This window comes from Ptychodera flava, chromosome 1, assembly GCF_041260155.1.
Source record: "Ptychodera flava strain L36383 chromosome 1, AS_Pfla_20210202, whole genome shotgun sequence".
Classification (NCBI taxonomy): domain Eukaryota; kingdom Metazoa; phylum Hemichordata; class Enteropneusta; family Ptychoderidae; genus Ptychodera; species Ptychodera flava.
This window is the reverse complement of record NC_091928.1, coordinates 27,538,148-27,564,944: the sequence shown is the minus strand read 5'-3', so window position 1 is coordinate 27,564,944 and position 26,797 is coordinate 27,538,148. Positions and strand designations below refer to the sequence as shown.

At 37.0% G+C, this 26,797-nt stretch overlaps 1 protein-coding gene across 1 annotated transcript in view; it reads right to left on the bottom strand.

The window, feature by feature from the left end:
• Positions 1-22,457, bottom strand: part of LOC139134105 (gonadotropin-releasing hormone II receptor-like) — a 60,294-nt gene extending 37,837 nt beyond the window's left edge. Inside the window, exon 1 of the mRNA XM_070701021.1 lies at positions 22,248-22,457. The gene's annotated coding sequence lies outside the window, so the exon portion shown is untranslated. The remainder of the gene's footprint in view (positions 1-22,247) is intronic.
• Between the last annotated feature and the right edge of the window lie 4,340 nt (positions 22,458-26,797).

The following is a 26,797-nucleotide window of genomic DNA, read 5'->3' as shown; positions in this document are numbered from 1 at the left end:
TTTAGGCAATGATGAGCCTGTTTCAAATTCAAAAACACACTGACCCCCCTATCGGGCATTTCAAAAACACGGTGACCCCCCCTATCACCAAAGTCAAAAACAGGGTGACCCCCCCATGAATCCACCGCCCCCCCCCCAGGCTGAAGAAACTGACCAGTCCCTTAGGGGAGATCGCGCCTCGGGGACAGATATTAGGCTTTCAAACTTTATCAATTCTATTCTGATCTACCCTTTGTGGGGTTCATTTTAAAGCTTTTGGTAAAAGAAAAATTTTCACCAGCTTAGTTTTACTAAAATTGAAAATTTTATTTTTTCCATAGAGTTAACACAGGGGTGGCGGCCATTTTGAATTTCAAATATCTGTATATCTTAGGTACTTTGTTTCCCTTGTACCAAAATTTGCACCGTTATCCCTGATTTTTTATTCTTGATTTTGAAAGGGAATGTTTGAAAGATTCATTGAGGAAAGTTTGAGTCTTTTATTTACAAACTGTCCTAAGAGAAACTTTCAACCATACTCTTACCAAACAAGATTCAATAACCAGGGGTCACCCTGCAAATCTTGGTACTAGAGATACAAATTTCATTATATTTGTCGATATTTCAAATTCAAAATAAAGGCCATAGATTCAGAAATATGTCTGTCAAATCGTTATTTTCCCCTTGAGCTTAAAAAACGAACCTCACAAGTGACAGACCCAAACTTATTAAGTTGTACAAAATGGTTACAGCGTTCATTCTCATTAGTAGCTGCGGTTTAATACGAGAAACCGGTTTTTTATGATATCGAGCGTTTTGGATTGAGCTTAAGTACACGATTTACATGTCCAAATATCGGTTCCCGAGGATCATCTTACCTTAAGACTCATAAGCATGCCATGTCCGTCGCAAACTAATAGGTCGAGCTGAACCACGTGACTGGGAAGTTCACAGATATGGTTTGTTTACATGCCCGTGAATATGGATAATGATATTGACAATTCACAATATCATTAACAAAGTAACTTTACTGCTAAAACATAAATTGTGATTTGTATACGAACAAAGATCATAATCAATCACAAAACAAACTGGAGCACTTCTGGGTCAAGTTTAGACACCCTTTTCAAAAAAAGGAATTCCGGATTTGCAAAATTTTTACAGCGCGCGTGACGGTGCTGAGCTCGCATACAGAATACTCTTCGGTAAATATATTTATGTAATACGAGTCCTTGGGCCCCGTTGTCTTTCGCATGGAAAAATTTCGGAAATTTTGACGGTTTCCTTGGGTTCGTTGATAATATAATAGACTCCGCCCTGACCATTAATGTTTATTTACGGGCGCAGGCGAGAGGAAAGCCAAAAAGAACGGGTTAGGTAATCCTCGCCCGTTAATTTTTGGCTTTCCTCTCGCCCTTGCCCATAAATCGTTAATGGTCAGGACGTCGCCCTTTATTTCTATAATCTACATGTAACTAATTTTCAACGGCAAAGATTTGCTATTTCATCAACAGTACTGCTGCTCGTACCCACACAGACAATGGTAGATAGTAATGACCAAGGTGGGGATATCAATGAAGTTTTTTTAAAAGCATAACAGCTGTGACTTTTGACAAAATGTTATCTTATCTTTTGTTCCATAAAACGATTACCATTCTTTTTCCTCTCTTTGAAGTAGCTGTGGCCTCGCAAAGACAACGCATTGTGTGCAATATACATTTGCACTGTTGATAAATGGATTCTCGTCAGGGCAAAAATTGAGATGCCGATAACAACACAGTGACTTGACATAACGCCCAACATACAAATTATATATATTGACAAGGTTAACATCGATCATTTTGTATTATTTTTAGAGTAGAACGGCAATCTAGATTGAACAAATTGACCACAATATTAAAAATAATTATATCAATGTCTACAGCATACGGGACCTTAAAACCAAACTGTGTCAACGAAAGTCCAGCACCATCCGTTCAGTTAAGGAGCGTATGCAGTCAGCTGCACGTGTCCTAATGCACTGTCCATCTATGGGTTTTCGACTCACAGTCTTTACAAAGGCTTTGGTTTCCACCCAAGTGAAGATGAAGTTTCCTCCGTTTAACTTTGAAGAAAATGGGAACAATCTAAACATATCTGGAAAACCCCCAGATAATTGCATATTGATGTAACACGATTGGAACTAATTTGGGAGAATTGGATCTTTATATTTTTCAAATTTCCTAAAAGTGTTGGGTGCCCTGTAGCTGAATGTTGCAATATTACAAATTACTCATAAAAAATGTATAACTTAAAAAGAAAAGCAGATGAGATTACATTTGCAGATAAACTGACATTTGTTCACAATCCAATTATCCCAAATTAGTTCCAATCTTGGTTATTGTGAAGTATTCTTAGAAGTCGCATCGGCTTGGGCAATTATTAATAAGCTAGGTAAAGCTATTAGTATCTGTTGGTAGCGAGAAAACTTATTTATATTGCGAACGCATGAGCAAAACAAAACCTAGCGAGATATTTTACCCGATACAAACTTAAGTGAAGTGAAATGTTGCTATTAAAGTGTAGCATGCAAATTAGGGCTAGGCACAGAGTACCATACGACAGAGTGGCAACACTTGCATGCCTTTTGTTCCATGGTCATCTCGGTAGACTATTGGCTTTTCATATTAAAATGACTTCAAAGGTGTTAAACTTTTTGGAGGCTTTGTTTGTGGTTGATAATTACACGAGATTATGCGAAACATACGACGAGATGGCATCGTACTACCAGTCGCGTAGCAACCATAGTTACTTTGTGAGCTCTCAGGCCAGAAACACTGCTTCACGCCAATCAAAACATAACACGCCAGCAGTTTCATAAACATGTCCTTTCTTGACGCACGTGTAAAAGACGGTATGACTGACCGTAAACCATTGAGTAAAACCAGACAGTATCGATAAAATACTTGCAAATTTGGTTCAAACACACTCATTATATATTCATAAAAATATGAGAGGAATTTTTAAAACGGTAAAACCCACTTTCCTGAAGCTCAAAACACTCCCGTTTTTGCCAGCACATCAATTCCGATCAGCACCACACGACAACAACAACACAAACTTTGTCGAACATACTTTCGCTTAACAATTGGTGAAAATCCGAAAATTACCGAAGGGTGCATGGTCGGCACTCTTCGGAAAAGAGAGCCAAGAGCTTCCTGAGGCGAGGCAAACATGGATTGCTTACGTAACCGCTTCACGCCTTAAACAATAGCTGTTGCCACTCTGTCTATGATGTTACTCTGTGGGCTAGGTGAGAATCGCACCTCGCGCATGCTTAAGTGCTGCCCTTCTCAATCCCTGGTTCTCACATTAGCGATGTTGTCAACAGCCCATTAGCAGCTTGTCATTCTTTTGTTTTCCATTGAATATTTTATCAAGGAAATAATATTTATATTAGATAAATCTGATATTTGAGTGGGGGCTTTAAGTGCTGACCGTAACCCTTTCACTGTTTAATGTTCTGATCAAAGAATATAACTAAATGTCCGCACAAGTTACTACACTATGATTAAAGCAGTGTTAAACTGAAAATACATATTCAACACTATCAAAGCTATTGACACAGAAATCGCCAGTCGGTGTGTCGATAAAAGGAACATGTTCGACTGCCTCGCGGAAGTGTCTGCTTAATTGAACACTTTCTGTAAAGACGGACCATATGGCGTTTCTTTAAGTGCAGTTCGTCGACCGATAGACAGTTAAAGACGAGTACTGTGTGTTTAAACACGTTCCATCCTCATGTATTTATGCATCCTGTTACCAAATCTACGGTTGGCTATCTGAAACAAATTGAGCGCAATGCATTTTATACTTCGTTATGAGTGATTCATTGACTTCTGTTTGATTTGGAATTTGTTAACCTCGATTGCACGGGTATTTTAAATTGTTCTAAATTCAACGTTCTTGTCTGGCATCCTGTAAAACTACTAAACCGATCTATAATAGATCCTGAGCATGGCATCTATCTATCTATCTATCTATCTATCTATCTATCTATCTATCTATCCATCCATCCATCCATCCATCCATCCATCCATCCATCCATCCATCCATCCATCCATCCATCCATCCATCTATCTATCTATCTATCTATCTATCTATCTATCTATCTATCTATCTATCTATCTATCTATCTATCTATCTATCTATCTATCTATCTATAAAGGTTCTTCTCCGTACCTCTGTACTCTGTGTTAGGTCGTCTTTCTTTGTAAGTGCTTTTATATTCGTTCACATGTCGTCCTTGATAGCGTGCAATGAAATCTACAAATCAAGCGATTTTGAAGATGAAATTTTCAACAAGATTGCTCTCTTTCCTTTTCAACGAACAGCGTGTGATTTACAGATGGTATTATGTATGTATGTATGTATGTATGTATGTATGTATGTATGTATGTATGTATGTATGTATGTATGTATGTATGTATGTATGTATGTATGTATGTATGTATGTATGTATGTATGTATGTATGTATGTATATGCACGCATGTATATATGTATTTATGTCTCCTTATATCGCATGTATATATGTATTTATGTCTCCTTATATAGGTATGCATTTTACGTAGTCGGTTGCCGGTATTTACGAAATCATGAAGAAAACCTTTTGGTTTCATGACATGTAGGGGATACATATCATGATCATATAGAAAGGATGAACACGACATGATTACCGTAAGACGCAATCCTCGGATGACCTACATGCTTATGTAATATTTGCCAGTAAACATTAAAATTGATTTAACACAATTTCTATCAAGTGTGTCTTTGGGTTTGTTTCTTCGCCACAGTCACACTTTTAGTGTCCGTTGCAAATGAACGCATTTTTCGTGGACAAATGGCCCATGGCGGTGCAGTAAGAAATGTAATAAATCGCCGGAATAAGGAACTAGCCTGGTATGACAATGTAACACTTTAGACTCAGTTATGAATAGAAAGTACCTGAACTAGGGTGTCTTGTCCCTCGTACGTAAATGTATCAAAATCACCATTCTTATTATTTTAACAGAATCTTTTGACAGTGTAATCTTCATGTTAAAAAATAGAAGTACAGCCTAAGGTCAGCGCAAATTATGCACTTGAACATTTGACAAAAATATTATTCGATGTTTAAGAGCGTAAATACATTTTTGATTTACGAAATAGGTGAAGTACTCTCTTTTCAGAGAAACAATTTTTCTGAAGTGACAGGAATCCTTTAAAGCATATCGAAAATGCAACTTCCATTTGTTGAATATTATGTCATTATCGATGGATTGATTGATTGATTGGTTTATAGATGGATGGATGGATTATTTATACACCAATGGTTTTCGTTTCATTAATAAATACATGTAAAACATGCATCCTCTTTCAATAATGCAAAACGCAAGTGTACGGTAATCCTTGATTTTATTCTTTTTTTTGAAAGAGAACTCATTATGTATGTAAGTTCGCGTGAGGAAAGTTTAAGCAAAAGTTTGACTTTCATTTAAGAGGCACGAACTACCTTTAGTTTGATTCGTGATTAAATCAGCTTGCATGATTCGTGATTCAAATCAGCTTGCATGATTCGTGATTCAAATCAGCTTGCATGATTCATGATTCAAATAAGCTTGCATGATTCATGATTCAAATCAGCTTGCATGATTCGTGATTCAAATCAGCTTGCATGATTCATTATTTCAATCAGCTCGCACGATTCATGATTCAAAGCAGATTGGCCGGACGTAGGTGAGTCTTGAGACAATAAAATAATGTTATAGAAACGCCCTCATTTACATTCATTTAACGCGAGCCCGTGACAGACTACACCACGTCCCAAAGCCAAGGAGAGTTTGATTAATTAGGAAATGGACTTTCCATCATTATAGCGAGCTTCTAAATAGGTAATATTGATGGAATTAAGCGTGTATTATCAAAGCTGTCTCAGCAAATTTGACATACCAAATCCACCGAGATGGACCGGATTATTTTTCGAAATCAATCGATGATAAAATTGATGTTCGGCTCCCTTGAAAGTATACTATTAATATTTTTTTCGAATTTTGTGAGATTGGCAGAAGATTTGACGGCTGCGACCGGCGAGGCAGATTACGCGACCTCAGCCGGTTAATTCCACAACCATCGTGTGTACAATGTATAAACCCCCGTAACTGCTGCAATCTGGTTACTGAAATGACGGAAACAGTTTAGTCGTAAGGAAGTATTTGATGCGGGCGAATAGCAATGAACTCCGGATTATGCGCATGTGCAGTAATAGTGTCCAAGCCCGAGTAAGCGTGTCAGGTATGAAGTTAGTGATTGTTAGTCTGAGGGAAATACTGACAGACGTCCTAACTTACGGAAAACGTCAAAAAGTTAGCAAATCTATAAATACACAATGCCAGACGTTCACAATTAAGGTAAAATGCGTCTCTGGGGCAGATATTCGGAATCTCAAATTTTGTTTAGGTTCATTTTGAAGATCATGATGTAAATTTTTAAACAGCTTATTTTCTTGAAAATAGAAAATTTAATTTTTCCCACAGAGTTAATGCAGTTATGGCTACCATCTTGAATTTCAAATACCTGTAATTCTAAGATAATTTGTTTCTATAGTAACAACATTTGCACGGTGACGCCCCCACCAAGCTCCAATTCTTATTCTTGATTTCGAAAGACCGTGGATGAAAATTTCCTTGGGAATGACTGAGCAAAAGTTTAAGATTTTCAATTTCTTACTACCGTAACCAACGAAGCGTCGTATACCAAACCCGATCTTTCAGAACTGAATGCTTGGCCCGACCCTCTATGTACAGCAATGCAGAGTGGTGACGTGAACACTGTGGGTTGGCTTTCAAGGACTTCAACAGGAAGTGATTATTTCTGTTCCGATAGAAACGCTGATTCAATACGTATTCAAACTTACTTTGTGGTATTTCTCAAGTAACACTGGTACCCGAATAATTAGAAATGCGCGCTACGACAAAGATACGATAATAAGCAAGTCTAAAACAATGGCAGGTGAAATGCTTTGGGAAGAAGCACAAGAACCAAGAACCGGGCCGCAATTGGCAGACAAAATAAAAATAGTGAAAAACTCATTATTCAAAAGTTACAGCTACTGGCCCTTTAACAATAGTAGTGTTAATTGGTATAAACGGCGTTCTTTGAGAGTGAAACATGCTAAAATATCAATCGATCTATTCCTGCTCGAACCCTAAAGGTTGAGCAAAGATATAACATACCGTATATATTATAAAGTTATCTTAGATGTTGATTTTAAAACTCGGCTATAAGTCTGTCAGGGACCAAATTTAGGAAATTAGAGAACAGCTGCTATTAAAGAGTTTCACATTTTTGAGTGTCTAGATAGTATACGGCTTCAAACATCTTAAATTACACGAAAAAATAACTTAAATCGTTGAAAATATCAAACAATTCCATGCAGTGATCACATAGGTGATACCGCAGAATTTATCAATTTGAAACCTGGAATGTTCCGATATGCTTGCAGTTTCACAGATTTTTTGACAAGCTCGAATTCCCTGTAACCTTTCCAGAATGCCAGCCTTTAGTCTTTCATCAAAACACATAATGCGACTGGAAAAAAAATCAACGTTTCTCATCAGAGACTTGAAGGACCTACCTCTTGAAGGAGATTCTAGTTGGCTAAATCAAAACCGTCTCGTATTAGCACGGTGACACATTTTTTCCCAAAACGTGCCGTAGCTTTGCGTCCCCAGAAAGAAATTGAAGTGAAGTGGATGAGCTGAGGAAAAGACACCAGTGATACTGAATAAGCACCTTTCCTGAGTGTGACTCATCGTGTTCTGGAAAGCTTTTCTTCAGTTGCAGAGCAGGAAGTTGGAAAATTGCGAGAACGAAAACAGCGTCCATTCATGATCTAGCCATGGCTCTGACCAGTTCTGCACTTAATTAAGATGTAAGTTCCTGAAGTAGAACCTCGAAATTGCGTGAAAGCTATCTATTGTCAACATAATGCAATTTCCTATTTTCTTTGTAGCTTTCAATGTGAGCAGCACAAAGCAGGCATCCCCGGTAAAGCTTCAGTAATGTTACAGTTAATGAAGGTGTTCCTTTCACATCTATCCCATTTCCCGTCTTGCTTAAATTGTCCTCCGAAATACGTGGCACAGACCTTAACGTGTACAATGACAAAATTTCTTTACAAATTTACTTCAACCTTTTTACACCCAATTGCTTGAAAACACAAACCATATGTGTTAGTTGTTATCAGATATATCTCAAGGATAGTTTGAAGGTCGAGCGAGTAATTACGAAGTAACATTGTGATTTCCTCTAACTAGTGTAGTAGTAAGAAAAGATCACGTTCTTCGCTGGGGTAGGTTGGATAAAAACTGCAGAGAAGAGTGTTTAAACGTCACCTCCTCCTCAGTTCCTGTTAGCTAATGGATAATTCACCGCTGGAAAAAATTCTTCATCTGAAAGCACGTCTGTGCAGCAATTAATAGAATTACAGTATAAACACAGACAAGGAGAATTTTTCTCCTTGACTGTAGTATAAACAACCGAACCCCATCCACATGCCACATGTATAGGAATTATGTTCATCTTGTGTGTCTCACAGTACGTGCGAAGATGGATGACTAGGATCACCCGAGGCGTGTTTCAGAATTCAATCAAATTTGTAAATAGAGTTACCACGCCCTATGTGCACATACGGAAAAAACCTGCTCAAACAACAGTCGCAGGACTGTTGTATTAAATGCTTAATTGATCTGAAAAGCCGTATCTATTTCACATTCTACGACTAAACTTGACAGTGTAAGATTAGAGTGATTACAAACATACATACATACATACATACATACATACATACATACATACATACATACATACATACATAGTAGATAATCTAAATACAAAACGAAGGTAAGATAGGAAACGTATAATTTATACACAGCGTAAATTTTGCCAGTCAAAAGCTTCAGACATAAATACTAGTTTACTTCCATAAAACATTAATGGATAAATACGATACTCATTCCGCATCCAATTACTCGAGTGAAATATTAAAACATAAATTTTTGAACCTTCCACATTACTTTACAGTAAGAACAGACACTTGGAAGTAATGGGAGGTCATAACGAGGCTAATATTTCGGTGAACATTCAATGATTAAAGTGTACTGAGAGCTCACAATAAGGTCACGAAGAGAAAGCCGCCGATGGAAGGTCGCCTCAGAGTACGTTTTCGGAAATAGGAACCATGATAGATTAAAGACTTGTGGCTAAACATGAGATAATTGCATTTACATATCAATAGAAACATCCCTCACGAAGGATAACATCGCCCGTCTCACAAATATGGAGCCATGCTTCTCGTCTATCTCTCTTGTTTACAGTTTTCGAAATACTCATTAAAGGTTGTATCCTTTTCACGTTCTACATTCGGGCTATACATAACAGCTCTAGATAGCAATTGAAATAATTAATTTCCTATTACTGTTTATTTGTGTTTGTATTTGAGATCAAAACTTTTGGAGTAAAAAGATTTCCAGCATTTAGCTAGGAGAGCAAACGACTGCATTGAGTATTCTTACTTAAAAGTCGGAGAGTCAGCAGCAGGTAGCGCCGACGCCATCTCGGCAAAACGGGGCAAAGTCAAAGGTCAAATTTTACGTCAATGTAATTCATATAAGCCCTAGCAATTGTCTTAACCTTCACTAAGTGTTCCCTTTATCACTTTGTTAAGAGATTACCACATCAGTCGTTTCCACCGGCGTTTTAGCAAATCTGGTACGTGCAGCCCCGAATGTAGGACTTTCAAGGGACATAACCCTTGACGAGTCTTTGGAAAAGGTAAACAGGAGAAATAGATAATTAAATGTATGTGAATGGTTCAAAGCATCATAGAAATTCCTGGGAGTAAAATTTTATGGACGAGTTTAAATAAAGCTAAAAAGAAGGAGATCTTATTTCTGGTGCTAAACATTTGGCATAAAGTGATACAATTTAATTGGGTTTTAGATTTTTCCCCCTGACTATCATATCAGTAGGCCTAACTGTTTTTTTTTCGCTCAAAGTGAAATGCTTGTTCTTTTTTTATCAAATATGGGTAAGGAGAGGAGGTAGTTTCGACAAAGCGTTAGTGTATTATTGTTAATTATTTAGTGTTGGTGTAGGCTAGTTCTTTTGTAACATTTAACTTTGTTGAACACATCTTAGAAAAAATAAATACCACTCCAAATTTGGGGTGGTATTCATTTTTTCTTTGATGAACAGCAACAACAGGTGAGGCATATCCTGGAAGTGATACAGGCACAGACAAGAAACCAATTGAATATCTGGCCTAATCCTTAACAACATTAAAAATGAAAAAGGTCTGTTGTATTGGGAACGTATTGTCGTGAATCGTCGAGTTCTTCCGTTACGTCAGACCTTGTTTAAATCATCAACAAAGGCTGTCACGTTAAACGCCGTCTCTAAAAGGCCCGGGATCGCGATTAACTAAGGTATTAAGAAGATTATGAGGTGTTCTGTCTTTTGTCTTCTTTTGAAATTGCAATCAGTATATAAATATGTTGCTAGATTTTTGGATTAAGTCAGCACGGGGGTTTAAGGTAAAAGCACCTAGAAATGAATACTGAATAACGTCTGCTTGAACTTTCCTCAATGAAACTTTAATCATTCTCTTACCAAATCAAGAATAAAACCAGAGATCACTGTGCAAATTTTGGTACTAGAGAAACAAATTACCTGACATTTACCGATATTTGAATTTCAAAAGAGCCGACATTCATGTGTTCTCTATCGACGGAAATTAAATTTGCGATTTCCACGAAAGTAAGACTGAAATTTTTCTAACTTCAAGGGCTTTAAAATGAGCCTCCCCCCACACACAAACGAACGAACGACTGGAAGGTATTTTGAAAATTGGAGGTTCCGAATATCTGTCCCAAAGGCACATTCTGCAAGTACGAATTCCAAGATTGAGATTAGATGTAGGTCACATAGGTATTGTAAAGTCTTCATTAGGATGTTATCATGATTTTACTTTAAATTGTGCAATCAGAAATATTTCTTCTCGGCAGTTTTGGTCCAGTTTATTACCTTGGTGTAGGGGATAGGAACTCCCGAGATGGGACGCCCAAGTTGAAAAGATCCACACGTGTATACTCCGAAATTGACCAATTGTGAGATTCGAATTTTCTTGACAACTTTATCCTCGGGTCATATACGCTTATTTTGTTGTATATGAAGGTTTCCGTAATGAGTGGGGATATTTCTCCTGTTTTCGACCAATGTTAAGTTTTTTCGAATTATTAGTCGAAACCATGTTTAGATTTGTTAACAAACAGGTGACCCGCAATAGGGTGCCATATACCCGTCGACATTTCTTTGACAGTGCCTCCCCGGGATCTCTCATCAACCGTTCTACGGAAGGCAGAGTAATTTCATTAGTTGTGGAAAACCTCGTCTCTTCACAGCGTCCGCTTCATGCTTTGAAGACTTGTAACGTCTAATTCGAAACTATTAGATAACACCAAAAGCGAACTATTCATAGCCGAAATGTCACACAATCATGTAAGTCTTTTACCCATTTGTCAAGCCATCTCGTTGAAATTGACGATCGATTTGATAAAACTGACTCCAATGATAATTCCGTCACAATCGACAATGGATTTGCCTTCATTAAAGGTGATGCATGGAATTTCGCCCGAATAATCGATCCATATCTTCGTTGATTTAATTTGTTCTCGGTGAAGGCATTTTAGATTCCCATAGTCTTATCGAATGTTGTGAACGAGTGCATATTTCTTATGGCCTGAATAGGTTTATCTTGATTGTAGCGCTCATTTCTCTACATCTTTTATTCATTTATTTATTCATTCGTTTGTCATATTATGAATGTTTGAATATCATATGAATGTTCATTTTGTTTTATTACCTACTTTATCGCCTATCATGCAGTGTTCAGAAGTTCAGATACGTTCAACTCGGACGTATGGTATCGACATTTCGCAAAAAATGTCGCGATCTCTTCTTAATAAATGGTCAATATCAACTATTTCTGAAAATTTATTTATCCCTTCATCCAATCAAGACTTATTTGTGTCATTGTTTTAGGTTGCTTAAGCTACTTCAATTTGAGTAACCAAACTCCCTTCAAGGAAGTATCATTAAATACAAAGCTGACACAAAAAATACCTCGCAAGCCACTCATACATCTTTGTATTTGATGTCCTTGTACATCTAATGAAGATGATGGAACTCAACAAGCTTGTAGTAATGGCAATCCATTTAGACATATACATCTGGCATAAAGGAAGTAATTCACCGAAGTTACAGCTGCCGTTTTCTGAAAGTACTTCTGACAGCGTAATTTTACCAATCAGAAATCTTCAAGCTACTCGAGTGTTCGTTCGTACATTACGAAATGTAATGCGTAGTTGGACTATGCCAGGCAATCACAAAAAAGTTGCCTGACCTCAATCTGGGCTAAAATATATCGAACTAGTTTTATTCATAAAAGCTTGCTGCTTTCCTCAATAGATGAATCTCGCCTCGTTGTTTCAAAACAGAGCCTTCAGTCACTCATTTTGTAAATGCACTTATCATTTACCGTCCTGTCGCCGCACTGATATGGCCTAAAACTCGCAAACCCATCTGTGTGCGCCACGCATGTCTCAAAGTCAGCCGTACGTAATGATCGCATGTAAAACGCATTCCTCGATAAAACACAACAATATTAAAATAACGCTATAATAATAATAATAACAGACAGACAGACAGATAGATAGATAGATAGATAGACAGCAGACAGAAATGCACATACATACATACATACATACATACATACATACATACATACATACATACATACATACATACATACATACATACATACATACATACATACATACATACATACATACATACATGCATGCATGCATGCATGCATACATACATACATACATACATACATACATACATACATACATACATACATACATACATGCATGCATGCATGCATACATACATACATACATACATACATACATACATACATACATAGCCTGATTACTTAGTGTTACTTTACGTGTTTTTCTTCTTCATGTTCTCAAGTTGTGCCATTTAATTAGATTATATCTGTGATGGAATCTATGAGTATATTCCTAGGGCGTCCTTGGAAGCCTTTTATAAAATCATAAATGATTGTCATTAACTGTGGAAGATTTAATTGTGTTGATTTAGTCATACGCCATAGCATGTTTATTACTGTACGTCTCTGGCATTGATGTTTTCTCTCCATGGGATCAAACTATACTGAACAGCTAAAGCAATTTTTTCTGCCTATTTTGGAGGTACACGCAGTGTATGTAGGCATAGATACTGTTGCTGTTTTAAAATGCGTATTACACATATGATATTGTCTTTGGAAAACACATCTGACACTTAATCATGAGGGACACACCTTGAACAAATCGAATAGTTGAGACAACTGTGTGCTAATTTGACCATTTGATGTTGGAATTTGGTGTTGGCCAATTCTGGCCTCTTACTCTAATAACAAGAAAGTGAGGTCAGCCTGTGAGGTGACTTTAAAGCAGACCCAATTTTCGAATGACAGCTGTCTGTCTTTTCGCGCCCGTTTGATCAAACACCTCAATCTTCCTTGTATGAAAAGACTGATAAAGGGTGTTAATGTTTGATAATTTCGCCCGTCATCGAATGAGACAAACATCGATGATGAGGACTGGAGATCGCTAAATATTGCTGAAAGATTTCCTGCTCGGAAATCATCTGTGCATTGTCGACTATCTCACAGCGATTGTTGATTAGAGTCAGCCTGTCTGTCTTCTACTGTGTCCATTGATGTCTTCCATTTTGCTATATATAATCCCGTGATTACGAATGTCTAAAGGGATAATATATGGAGTGGACGTGTCGACACATCCTTGGGGTATATATATATATATATATATATTATACTAGTATATATATATATATATATATATATATATATATATATATATATATATATATATATATATATATATATATATATATATATATATATAGGCGCCTGAAGTGGGTCTAAAAATGTCACTTTCACCACAAATCTCTTGTTGAACCTCTAATTTGCTTAGGGACGTTTACAAGCCGTTCCATTCATAGAGTGTTAGCTTTGTACTCAACGTTTCACTATCTCTGTTTAATGACTAATAAGTGAGGAAATGTATAATAAAACTACATTACTGATACCACTACCTTATACTTAAAGTTTACTGTGTGTCTATATATATATATATATATATATATATATATATATATATATATATATATATATATATATATCTTTGTGTGTATATTATGTGATATTTACATGCAATCGATGTAATTTCAGGTGTGCATTAATTTGATGTTCCATTACTAAACTCAGTCATCATTAAATGGACCGTCAATTTTCTGAGCCCTCTAGCTACTCATCTGTTTTCCCTTCTAAAATTCTCAGGCCTAGGGGTATCTTTGTTCCATTTTCGTTCCTCAATATCCTGTACATCAAATTGAAAATATCAGATGGCTCAATTTTTCCGAGGAAAAAGAGGCTTCCTTTTGATATGAATTATTCGTTGCCAAAATTGCCGTCGTAGTAGTCTTCGTAACCCGAGCATTCATTAGCAAAAAACAGACTACAAAGTTGGATTTGTCAACTGATATGGATTTATGATACAAAATGTTGTACAACCTGTTCACGTACCGGAAAATCAAAAGAACCATACATGTACTTTAGGTATCAAGGTCGACCGTGGGTGATGATTATCTTTTTTTGAGATTATAGCCTTCGAATTGATAAAACTTGAAATCCTTGTGGGAGCGTACGACCATGAAACTTCCCTTGTACAGAACATAGGTATTATTCATATTCCGAAATATGAATTGAGGAGCGTTCACCTTCCGACTGATACATGTTTTGAGGGATTCGATCTAAGAGTGATTTGACATTGAACAAGTAAGTGACGGAGAGCCTTGTAATAGGAAGAGAGAATCTTTTCCTGTCGGGTTTTTTCAACCACTTTAAAACTGTACCAGGAGCATGGCGATTTCGAGCACATCAAACCCCAACTAACACGGCACAGCTAATCGTAATTACCAGGTTTTGTAATAGACTACAAATGATTTAAAAGCTTACAAGATGAAACAATAAAATGTTGACGCTTGTTCAAATGCAGGCGCATTTCTCTCATTATTGATTTCATTTTACCGTGTAACCTTTGACTTTTTCTCGGTTGAACGGATTTTTTTGCTTTGTGCAAAGCATTTTTCTTTCAATATGACAAAACAGAATTCTACCATATGTTTCTCCTTCAAGCAGGGTGATATTGTCAATCATGACGTCACCAATCATTCTTTCGCCTCGAACAAGTTCGTATTTCAAGGTAAAACAACTCATTATGTATCTTTGCACGTCTGAAGTTCTTAAACAGGGGCACCAGATGTCTTCTTTACTGACACCGTCAACAAAATCGATTTTCAAAGGCACAGAAAACGCCACTACGTAGTGTCAACATCGAGAAATCAAGTGAGCGCCACGCTAATAAATAACTGCCGGGGGCATAACCGACACACCATTTGAGTCCATTCAAAGCCTTAATCTAGGATAAATAGATTATGTACAACGTTTGCTTGTCAAGACTATTTTCCCTCCTTTGATCGATAATGTAGTAGTTAACTGCAGATACCATGATATAAATGTTGAAATGCAAAGAAATTTAATTACCATGCGATGGCATCGCGTGCAGGAAGGTAAATTAATTCCTTTCAATTATGTGCTATATCTTTTTACTTGTTGTGTGATATGAAGCCTTGTAAGAACTAATCAATTTTCTAGGAGTAAAGGTGCCTCGCATTTTGTTATGGCAAGATGTTTAAATACCTAAAGGCGACATCTGGGAAAGATAGCTCGACATCCCATTGTGTGCGTGGTATAACGAGGCATTACTGTATTCTTATACAGTCAGTAGCCGGCAATTTATCGATGTAAAGTAGACGCATATCAAACGCATGAATCGGACCGTTGTTGACTCTCAGTAGCCATATTATTTGTATTCAGTAAATGCGTTCTGTCGACTTATTCCTTAGGCAAACTTCATAATTTTTGCACGTCTTTTGCATCGCACACTGCCGACTGTACATTAACTGGCTTGGCGCATGATTGGTCTAATACGACATTACTTGGTGATCGGCATTGACGAATAGATTGTGGGTGAAGGGAATAATACAGTTAATTGAGCCTTCTAAAAAACCGTGAGGTACTTATAAGTTCTCTGGAAATTCCATTAGCAAAGGACTTCCTAATCTGTGAATCCTGTCAGAATTTTCAAAGGTTATCTGCTTAATTTGAAGCTTATGATACAAAGCCATAGATTTGACGGGTCAGAACTCATATCTCGCCTACGCGCTAATTTCAGAAGAGTTCTTTCAAAGGAACTCCGTCTATGATCGACAGCATTAATAACTTCTTTGTCAGTTCAGTTATTGTAAGCTGTATAAAAACAGGAAACTGAGAAAGCATATGCTGCTATGCCTTACGATTGATGACGTGAACCCAACAGTGTGCACGTGGCAACTGAGATTGCACTTTTCATGTTGGCGCTGTAACACAAAATGAGGGCAAAGGTCACGGTTCATATTTGCATAAAAATGGCGGTAATCATAAATTAGATTTCGCTTTCTACAAAAGCACTACAATATTAACCATTATAATAAAGGTAATCCTCGTTAACCAGTTAATCAACATATTCATTTCACATACGTGTTCAAACGATAAAATTGCAAAAAGCAATATGTAAATTGCGCTATTTTTCAATTCATGAAGACGACACATCACCATTTTACGATGAAATATATGTGTACACAGATTTGTTTGCCGATAAAAGCCAACATGGCCACTTAGCAGATTGCGCTTGTCGATAGAGAAATTCGTGTCTATGACTCACTAATAATCATCATTTTTTACTCTACGAATCAATACGTCTAATTACAGATGCATAAAACGAATTCAATGATTCTCATCACAGTTACTTCCTTTTGTAGTTAATTCTCATTGACGGAGCTAAAACGTAGCAACATTTAAAACACTTTGTGATTATAGCGTTTTTTAAAGCATACTTGTGACGGAAAAGCATTTGCAAACGACACTTGATAATCATTTTTGTAAAAATCACTGAGACTTGATTTTATCAATACCGAAAAGCTTTTGAATAATTTCGAAATATATCTGATTATGTTAGTTGTATAAAGCGCCCCTTAATCCACTGCTTTACAAGCTGACTTCAAAGCAATACTATTCAATCCACCAGCAGGGCATTCCTCATAGAACACGCCTTGTTCTTCTTTTCATTTTCCGATGATTGAACACAATTTGATACTTTATCCAGGGACTGAATTTATTTTCTGCATCAACCCCCAAGCTATTTACCGGCACTCGCAGAAGAGAAGAACGGTCTGCGCGCAAACATAGCTCCTTGTTCACTGGATTACGTACAGTACATGTGTTCGTAAACAGCACGAATAGATGCTATTTACTCCAATCATTTTGGCTTGTTTACGAGGTACTTACATAAATAGTCCATTACTTTATCATCATGCTGGTCATTTACGATGTTAGATTATTGGGATTGGCGCATTGTACAACAACGATGTGACTTTGCTGCGGTTTTGAATTTTCGTGAGACTCAAAACTGCGAACTTGAATCAGCTGATACTTCTCTGAAAAAGTAAAACGTGATGCGACTCTTTCAAAAAAACCCACTCAGTTTACCGAGCTAAAGTTTATGCTCCTTGCTGTAGTTGTATTCCCTGGATATTTTTATCACACAACCTCTTTCACCAAGAAATTTTTTTTCAAACATGTCTTTCTTGTGACCGGCAAAGGCATTCGATGTACTATACTTTCAGTTACAGTCTACTCTGGATTCAATGGTGATTACTGAAACAGGCCTCCCTTACTCAGTTCCCACTGTCATACATTTTCCATTCGCATAATTACGATCAGCATTTATTATGCCTTCACCTCAATGCATTAAGCCAGAGCGACAGCGATTTCAGTGCAAACATGACGTTCATGCCGTATCAAAAACTTCCTTTCAGTCAAGCAATTTTCCTTTGCAAAAGTCATCAGCAAGGAGATCGATTCGGTATCTCATAAAATTTATAATTACTGCGCAGACGACCATTTTGACATACAGCCGTCTTGGCAAACGAACGTGCCTGTACGGCCCTACTCGTGATGGTTTACCATGACATCCCTTTCGGTAACGAATGAATGCTAGCATTGTAATCAAGTGGAAAGCATGGTACCCCCGTTGTTCTTGTAATAAAACCATAATCACATGTATACCATCCACATCGATTTTGATTAAATAAACTTCCCGACTGCCAACAATCTCTCATATGAAACGACCAATCGACGCCACATAAGTTCGATGACATTTCTGTATTTTCTTGGCAGTGGATCTGGACTTTACTCAATGCAAGGAACAACGTGAAACAGCTGCAGCTCATTTGGATGAACAATACATAGCCAGTACATAGCCAGCCTTTTGCTCAAACTTTCCTTAGGGAATCTTCAACCAATCTCTTTCAAAATCAAGAATAAAAAATCGGGGGTCACCGTGCAATGTTTGGTACTAGGGAAACAAATAATTCAAAAATTACTGATATTTAAAATTCAAAATGGCTGCCATCCCAGTGTTAACTCTATGGAGAAAAGTAAAATTTTCGTATTTTGAAAAACTAAGCCGGTGAAAAGTTTTCATATACCAAGAGCTTTAAAATGAACCCCTACAAGTGGTAGATCAGAAGAGAATTGTAAAAGTTTGATAGTCCAAATTTGTGTCCCCGAGGCGAGTTCTACCTTAATTGATTTCATTTTGGGCACTAGTAGCATTATTATATATCAAACGCATAAATGTAAGTATACTATATAAACATTGAGTAAGCTTAGTCATCATAGTTATATGGCTCGATCAAATACTACAGTTTATTCTGATCTATTTTTACGACTTTGATTACTTAAACACATGCAAGTACTGGGCTGGAAAGTACTTTGTGACGGACACTTACAAAAGATGGCAATGTTATTGCCTTTTTTGTGAACTGTTTTGATAAATTTGGTAGGAAAAGGGTATTTTACTCAACCTTTCACGTACTACAAGATTAACGCGCTTCAAGAATAACATCGTCACTACTTTTGCAGCGTAAAGAGAGAAACCCTTTAATCTCGGTTATCAGCCTGCAAGAATTGTTCATTAGATGGTTATTACGTCGACCATAATGCGCCCTTTTTATGTACCCTGTCGGTGAAAATGCGATTGTCGTCAAGATAGACCGTGATTCCTTTCCATCTTTGCCGCTGTACAAAGTGCAATTATTGAGAGCACAGGGACACCAAATACTCGCTTGCTAACGCCAAGGGTATCAGGTCGCTGTCGGAAATATCCGTGAGAATATGCGACGTTTTCTTTTCACTCTGCAGCTGATTTCACTCGACCTCGCATATCGATGTACCACATTGTGTCCATTGAAACCATGATATGGTTCGGAACAACGGACAGTCCGATAAAGAGATACTATCTCAGTACAGTAATGTCACCTACAGCGTGTACACTTGAGATTGAAGCTGTTACAATTCATGTACCCGCGATTAACATTTCAGTAAAATGACCGCCAGTCAGCCCTCTGTAAATAGTTTGATAAGACTTTTTTGCTTGTCTTAGATGGACACATCACGAGTTCCATGCAAAAATCATATGTGTATACCTATACCAGGTATTGTTTCTCCGAGATCGAGTAAAATCAGCTATAATCTACTCTTTTTTCCCGCAAGAGCTGTTCCGAAAGAGCAGTGTGCGATTGGCTCCACCTTGTTCAACTCGAAATGCGTACTAGCCATGAGACAGTCAGACACAAATCACTGAATTCCCAAATACGTCATCAACATTACGTCATCAACGTCTTCGTCACTGACTTTTAGTAATAATAGTAATACATTTCAGATAATCTGGCAACCCGGCGTGACATGTTTGAATCGCGATAAAGCGGATTATATGGAGTTTTGAAACTCTCAAAAACCTTAAGACAAGAATTAAACACATTTTGTTGTTTTAATATTCACTTCATGGAGATGTCTAATTACATTAATTTTACTCTTTTTATTGACACAATACATGTTGATTCTCATGGCATCTATTGCTAGTGATAGGGAACGGCTTTTCAATTGAAAAACAAACGGACAAACTTTTTTCAGTCATATGCAAATAGTTAAACATTTTCAAACAAGCCTGTGCGAGTACGGTGTTTCAATGATGCATAGTACTTCGCTGACTCTCTGTTTCAGAGTATCTCTACAGGATGAGTATCTAATATCGACTGCGTCACAGACCATGGTGGCTTTGCCACGCATTTATGGCAACACGGAAATTATTACAGAGAGCAATGCAGCGTTCCCCGCGGCAGTATTTCCATGAGCGATTTGTGGAAACAAATGCATCAGCAGTTATGCTTTTAGCGTGAATGAATGTGACACATACCTTTATAATGCTTGTTGAGGTCATTAGATCCTATTATTTTTCATCCGTGTTTGTCAAAAATTGACGCCTCGTTCAGTTGAAGGCAACACCCTAACATAAATTGCATCTGCGTGCGGTATACTGATTTTGCATATCTATTCAAAAGGAGATTCGACGACAGGGAAGTAATTTGCATACTTATTTGAAGGTTCCGTGAAGGAGAACGAGCTAAATGCAAAAGTGCGAAAATGCACAAACCTTGGGAGATTAAGTTAAATTTAATGTTATCTGTTTGTTGGTTGAGTCAGATGTGGTGATAAAATGAGCTATGAAAGTGGAAAGTTTAGAGAAAAAAATCAGCGGGGACTATATTTCCTCGTTTGCATATCAATAAAACGCCCGATTTTAATCTCGTCCGATATCGATGTGATCTGCAAACCACCGAGAGTAATAATAAATCGAATTTTCGGCACACTGTCATCTAGATTGCAGTTTTGCTAGAGACTGTCAGAATTTTTATTTTATATTGGGCGATAGGTCACGTCTCCGAATGTGACCATCAAAACAGCAATATATACATTGTTACGTTTAAAATTTGCGGTTAAAATTTCATTACTGAACACTTCCTACCTGCAGAACATCGGTGTTCACCGACGGTGTATACAGTCATTCCTCTCAGAGACTAGAGATTGCATAAATAGTTATTTCATAAGCGCCATTGCTGCCGACCCCTGGGTGAAGGATTTGTAAATAATCAAGCGACCAAACCCATGAACAAATTAATCCTCAATTATCAAATTTTACAAAACAACGGTAAGACAGCTGATGGGCTTTACGTATATGTGAGCTCACAACATAAGTGCCAGTAATAGGATTAGGTTCAGTCTTTTCAAAATGCAATGATTGCATATGTAATTTAAAATGACTCCCTGGAGAAATCTTCATTCACCTTCAGACCTCGTTTCCTAAAACTTTTCAATAGTATAAAAATTCCACGGTATTTCAGAAGAACACCATTTCCCACCGCATTTGCTTCAGATTTAATTCACACAAGGCAGCAAAGTTCTTTGTAGATAAGACAACTTTTATCTAATATTCTCAACCTAATACCTGATCTGATGGCATGGGATCGACCATGGCATTTCTTAATTCAAGAGAGCAAGACAGCTCAGCGTAATGTTTCCATTTCCATTAATTAAGCTCGGCTATTACCGGGGCAACATGAGGTCGGAACCCGAGAGTGCCTTGCGTTTGATGCGGTACACGACTGACTGTGCAGAAAAAAGTCTATGAATAAAGTTAATCTGTCGAGCCATCTCGAATTCATAGACTGTGAAACACTAGTCTTTGCCCAGATCAATGTGCTGCGGTCACGACAGGCAAAATCAAGTGAGCTACACTGAGTATGCAAAGGTATGAACAAAGGGGCGCTAGTGAATAGCACTGAAAGCGCCGCACGCAAGTTAGTCGCTCAGTTTGAAACCAGCCATGTAAAACTGCGACATGCGTGCAAAACAAAAGTGATATTACACCTGAACAATGTTTAATTTGGCACGGGGGTAATAAATAACAATTGAGAGCATGGCAAAATCGTTCTGTGTTGTCCGTTACACTAAAAGAAGGAAAAGTTTTTTTTAAAGATGTAAAACTGAATACCTATAGGCGCAAACATAGCGAAGAGAACAAGGTACAAATTCTCTTACCATTTTTCCGGACTCGAGTTCAACATTTGCGGATAGACTGTAAGTTACTGTTCCCAGACTCGTGCAGAATTTCCGGAGAGACCAGCATCAGTAAATTGGTAAAACTTTGTTTAATAAACGACGATGCTTAGACTTCACAACGGCGATGTGTAGCAATTACAGCGAGTTGGATGCCTTCAGTCGGTGAGCGCCAAACGTTCGTCGGAATGTGAGCCTGAGATCTGTCGCTTTGGCAACGGACTGAAACATTTTCTAAAGGAAAGGGCGATGAATGTGGACTCGAGCTTCCGTCTGCGGCTCAAAGACAGAAAGCCCACCTGCACTACCCTCTAGTAATTGGTAGATTCCAGTTTACCGTCAGACGCCTTTTACCTTTCTGTGCTCGTGTCCTTTGCAAAAAAATTGAAACTGACTCTCGTGGAATAGTTTCGGGTAGGCATAATACACCACTGAGAAACATGCTATTCCAGTTGATTTTGAAAGTTCTGCCTCAAATAAGATGTAATTTGCCGGGTCGTAAAACGGTTTCCATAATTCACTTTATGCCATTTCGATTATTTCCATTGTCTTGAAATCTACGTCTCCCATATTAATTTATACCTCTCAGTATTAACTGTGGAAGAGAGGACGCATTTGTAAAAAACTCTACCTATGACAGTTAATTATTAATAGACTCCGGGTCACTTTGATGAAAACGTTATATCTGCAAGGGAATCACTCCCATTTGATAGACGCTTTCAATTTTTAAAGGGTTTGAAATCGCTGTCAACCTTCAGGTAAAGAAAAGTCAGATATCAATTTACATGACAAAATATTTTCATCCAAAGAGACATTATCAATTGATGTTGTCTCAGATTATTCTTGGGTGAAGGTTCACTCCAATGGGAATTACAAATTGTCATGGTAATGGCAAATTGCCATGGCGATGAAGTTGATTACCAGACACTGCGTCTCTTTGTGGTTGTGATTGTTGTCTTGTAATGGAATCTTCTCTGCAATCGTACAGAAATTGGTTGAGGTAACGCCAGATTTTTGCAGACCCAATCTGCTATTTGAATCAACGTGAATCTGTAGATCTGAAACACAGGCAACACACAACAACATTTGATACGGCATTCTCTCGTCTCCACGCGTGTACATAATTATGAAAAGTTATGTCACAACACCAAACACCACTTCGAAACCTATTGACAGTTGTCCCTTCAGGCTTGTTGATCGTGATGAATTCGTCAAGTATAAAATGAATGTACATGTGAAATACAGATTTATTGCTACATTCACCGTATGTTGCTGTTAAACCATTTGCTCCATACTCTGGGACAATCACTGGAGTAAGTAAGTAAGTAAGCAAGTAAGTAAGCAAGCAAGCAAGCAAGTAAGTAAGTAAGTAAGCAGGTAAGTAAGTAAATCAGTCCGGCATTTATTCAGTAAAAAGGTTGACCAAGTAATTAAGTATGTAAACTTTAAGTATGTAAGTAATCAAGTACGTAAATTAGTTAGCAAACAATAGTAGGTAAGTAAGTCAGTAAGTCAATCAGTCAGTCAGTCAGTAGGTGCATCATTCAGTCAGTCAATTGGTTAGTAATTAAGTAAGGAAGTAAGTAAAATTTATTGCGTAAGTAATTGAGTGAGTGAGTATATGGTTGAGTAAGTGATTTCTGATATTCTGTAGGACCAAAGCTCCATAAGGTGTATTAACAATCATAATTGAATTATGCAAAATGTGCATCAATTAATGCGTTCATAGAGTACGGTATAATTTGCCTTCTGAAAAGTAAAGACAATGAATATAAAATTATGCTGCAAGTCATGTCAAATGTGATATCTTTACGACTTGTGTGTGCATGAAGGCAGGAAAATAACTTCTTTGTGCGACGTCTATAACATTGCATAACGTGTCCATTGACTTCAATGTGCATTTTGCAATAACCACACGCTTAGACAATAACATAATGTAAAGAGGTCACCTTTCTAGTCAACCTTAAAATATACAATATATTGATATGTTAGGTCAGGAATCTCAATGAACATCTATGTAATATGTAATATTTTGCAATGACAACGACTTCCCATTGAGAAGTGTCAATGGAAAAATAAACATCATTCATCCTTGCCACCGGAAACCTCAAACCATACATGTCAGGGATAATATTTCAAAAGATATCTATAAACTAGAATGAGGTTGGTTATTCTGGTTGACGGAAAATGCCTGTTCTAAATAGGTCAAAGTCCAATATATAGTGATATATATATATATATATATTATACGAAACCCATAATTTTGCACGACTTTTGTATATCTATCTATCTATCTATCTATCTATCTATCTATCTATCTATCTATCTATCTATCTATCTATCTATCTATCTATCTATCTATCTATCTATACAAAATGTATACAATGTGCCCTCCCGGTTATCACCATAATGGCTTTATGGCAACCCCTGAACTTGGGCACAGAGAGTATATATATATATATATATATATTATATATATATATATATATATATATATAATATATATATATATATATATATATATATATATATATATATACACGTTTTATATATATGTATGTTCGTTATCAATGATATACCAAATCGTCAAATCGATTTTCAATATTAATGGTTTACATGTGAATTTTGAGAGTTTAAGCCAGACTTTTTCCCTTCAAACATTAGACAAACCTGTCTCCTATGAACGCGAATGGTTTCGGTTGTAAATGAAGTGGGCCTGTGTTTTGAAGATAAGGTAGGTGTAAAAAGATGCTGTTGAATGTTTACTGAGGGTATGCACATAGTAAAGTGCAATTGTCGACAAGCTACCCCGGGGTCTGTCTCTTTCTTTACTTGGAACAAAAGGCATGGATATCGAAATATGAAATAAGTAACCCCAGTCTGTGATTAACCGTTCTGTCAAAAAAAGCAATTGGAGAAAGATATATGCAAACTATCATTAACCTACGGGACTTCATATGCGGTCACCTACAGCTAGTATTTCCGGCTTATTAAGGAATATTAAAATTGAAAGGCATTGCAACGTGTGGTAAGTGTGATATTTAAATTCATCTTTGAAATGTACTACGGGCAAAAGTTAGCTACTGTCGATGGTCATTTGGAACGTCCAAAACGATGTCACGGTGTTCTAGTCAGTAAAACCCTCTCAAAAATATTAGTGGATTGTGTGAACAACATTTGATCGATTTTGTAATCGTATTCTACAGTTTCAGAATGTCACTTTGGTCATATATACCATAATGGATGTAAAATAGACTATTAGAGGGAAAATGGTATCGAAACAATGGATCTTTACGTGACTGCGTGCATCAACATGAATTGAATTTTCTTGGAATTCTTTAGTGGCATTACAGTTTTTAATCGTGTAATGGAGGAAGCGAGGCGTCAAATTATCCTTTACTGCTGGAAATATTTAGAATTTTTCTTTATCATTCTGACTAAAATATTAATGTAGCGTTGTTTTTATCTTTACTTCGTCCCTTCAGTTCAACAGTGTCTTAGTATGTCGGATTATCTTTCATTGGAAACAACTCTAGAAAATAAAATCGGCTCATTCACAATCTTGCCTTTTTCAGCTTGAACAACGATAATCTTTATATCTAGTGAATGTATTTACCAGCGGATCATCTGAACAGCTTTGAGAATAGTCATGATGCTACAATAATATATTTGCTGTGAGCAAACAAGCATTTATTCATGCCTTGATTTTGCGGGTGACATTGGTATTCTGGATCAAAAGTACGCTGACTATCGTTACCTTTCTAAAGCAGAATACCACATGACGCCAAGTGAACTATGTAATTTGTCCATTATCACCGATATGAAATCAATGTAGTTTTTGGAAAAAATGAATATCAGTTTGCTGAGAGTGGACTGTTCTAGATTCTGACAACCATAGAACAATGTATTGCCCCTTCAAAGTGTGCGAGCATTTCAGGTCTCTGAAACTGCAAGAGTTTATCCTGTTTAATTTTTTATTTGTAGATTTGTGTCAGCTTACATAAGAACACATAGTTTTTCTCTGCTATGGATTTTTATCTCCTCGCATTTTATAGATTTTTATAAAACGAGAAGCGGCAAAAGCTATTAATGGCTTTGATGTCTCAAATTATTGATCAGTACACATTTCAGTGATAATAAAATAGTTGTCCGTACTGTATCATTGAGTGATGAAAATTTCTGAAATTTGCCCGTCTTCTTCGTACGATGATTAAGTTTGTGTATCAGTTTAATAGACATTTTGTACCGTGTATTAGATCAACCTGACCCTAGAAGCTTGTATATTACAACACAGTCAATAAAACTATCGAATTGTATGAAAATTCTTGTTGATAGTATCATCATCACCACTTCAACATTAATATTTCATAATTTGTTCATGTGTATTATATTAAGAATGGAGTCAGAACAGTCATTTCAAAATCAGATATCCAAATATTGCGACTTTTCTAGAAATGAACTTTGACCTAAATCGACATTGGTCTGCTAGGGCGATTGATATTGACCAAACAAACAGGCTTAAAACTGTTAAT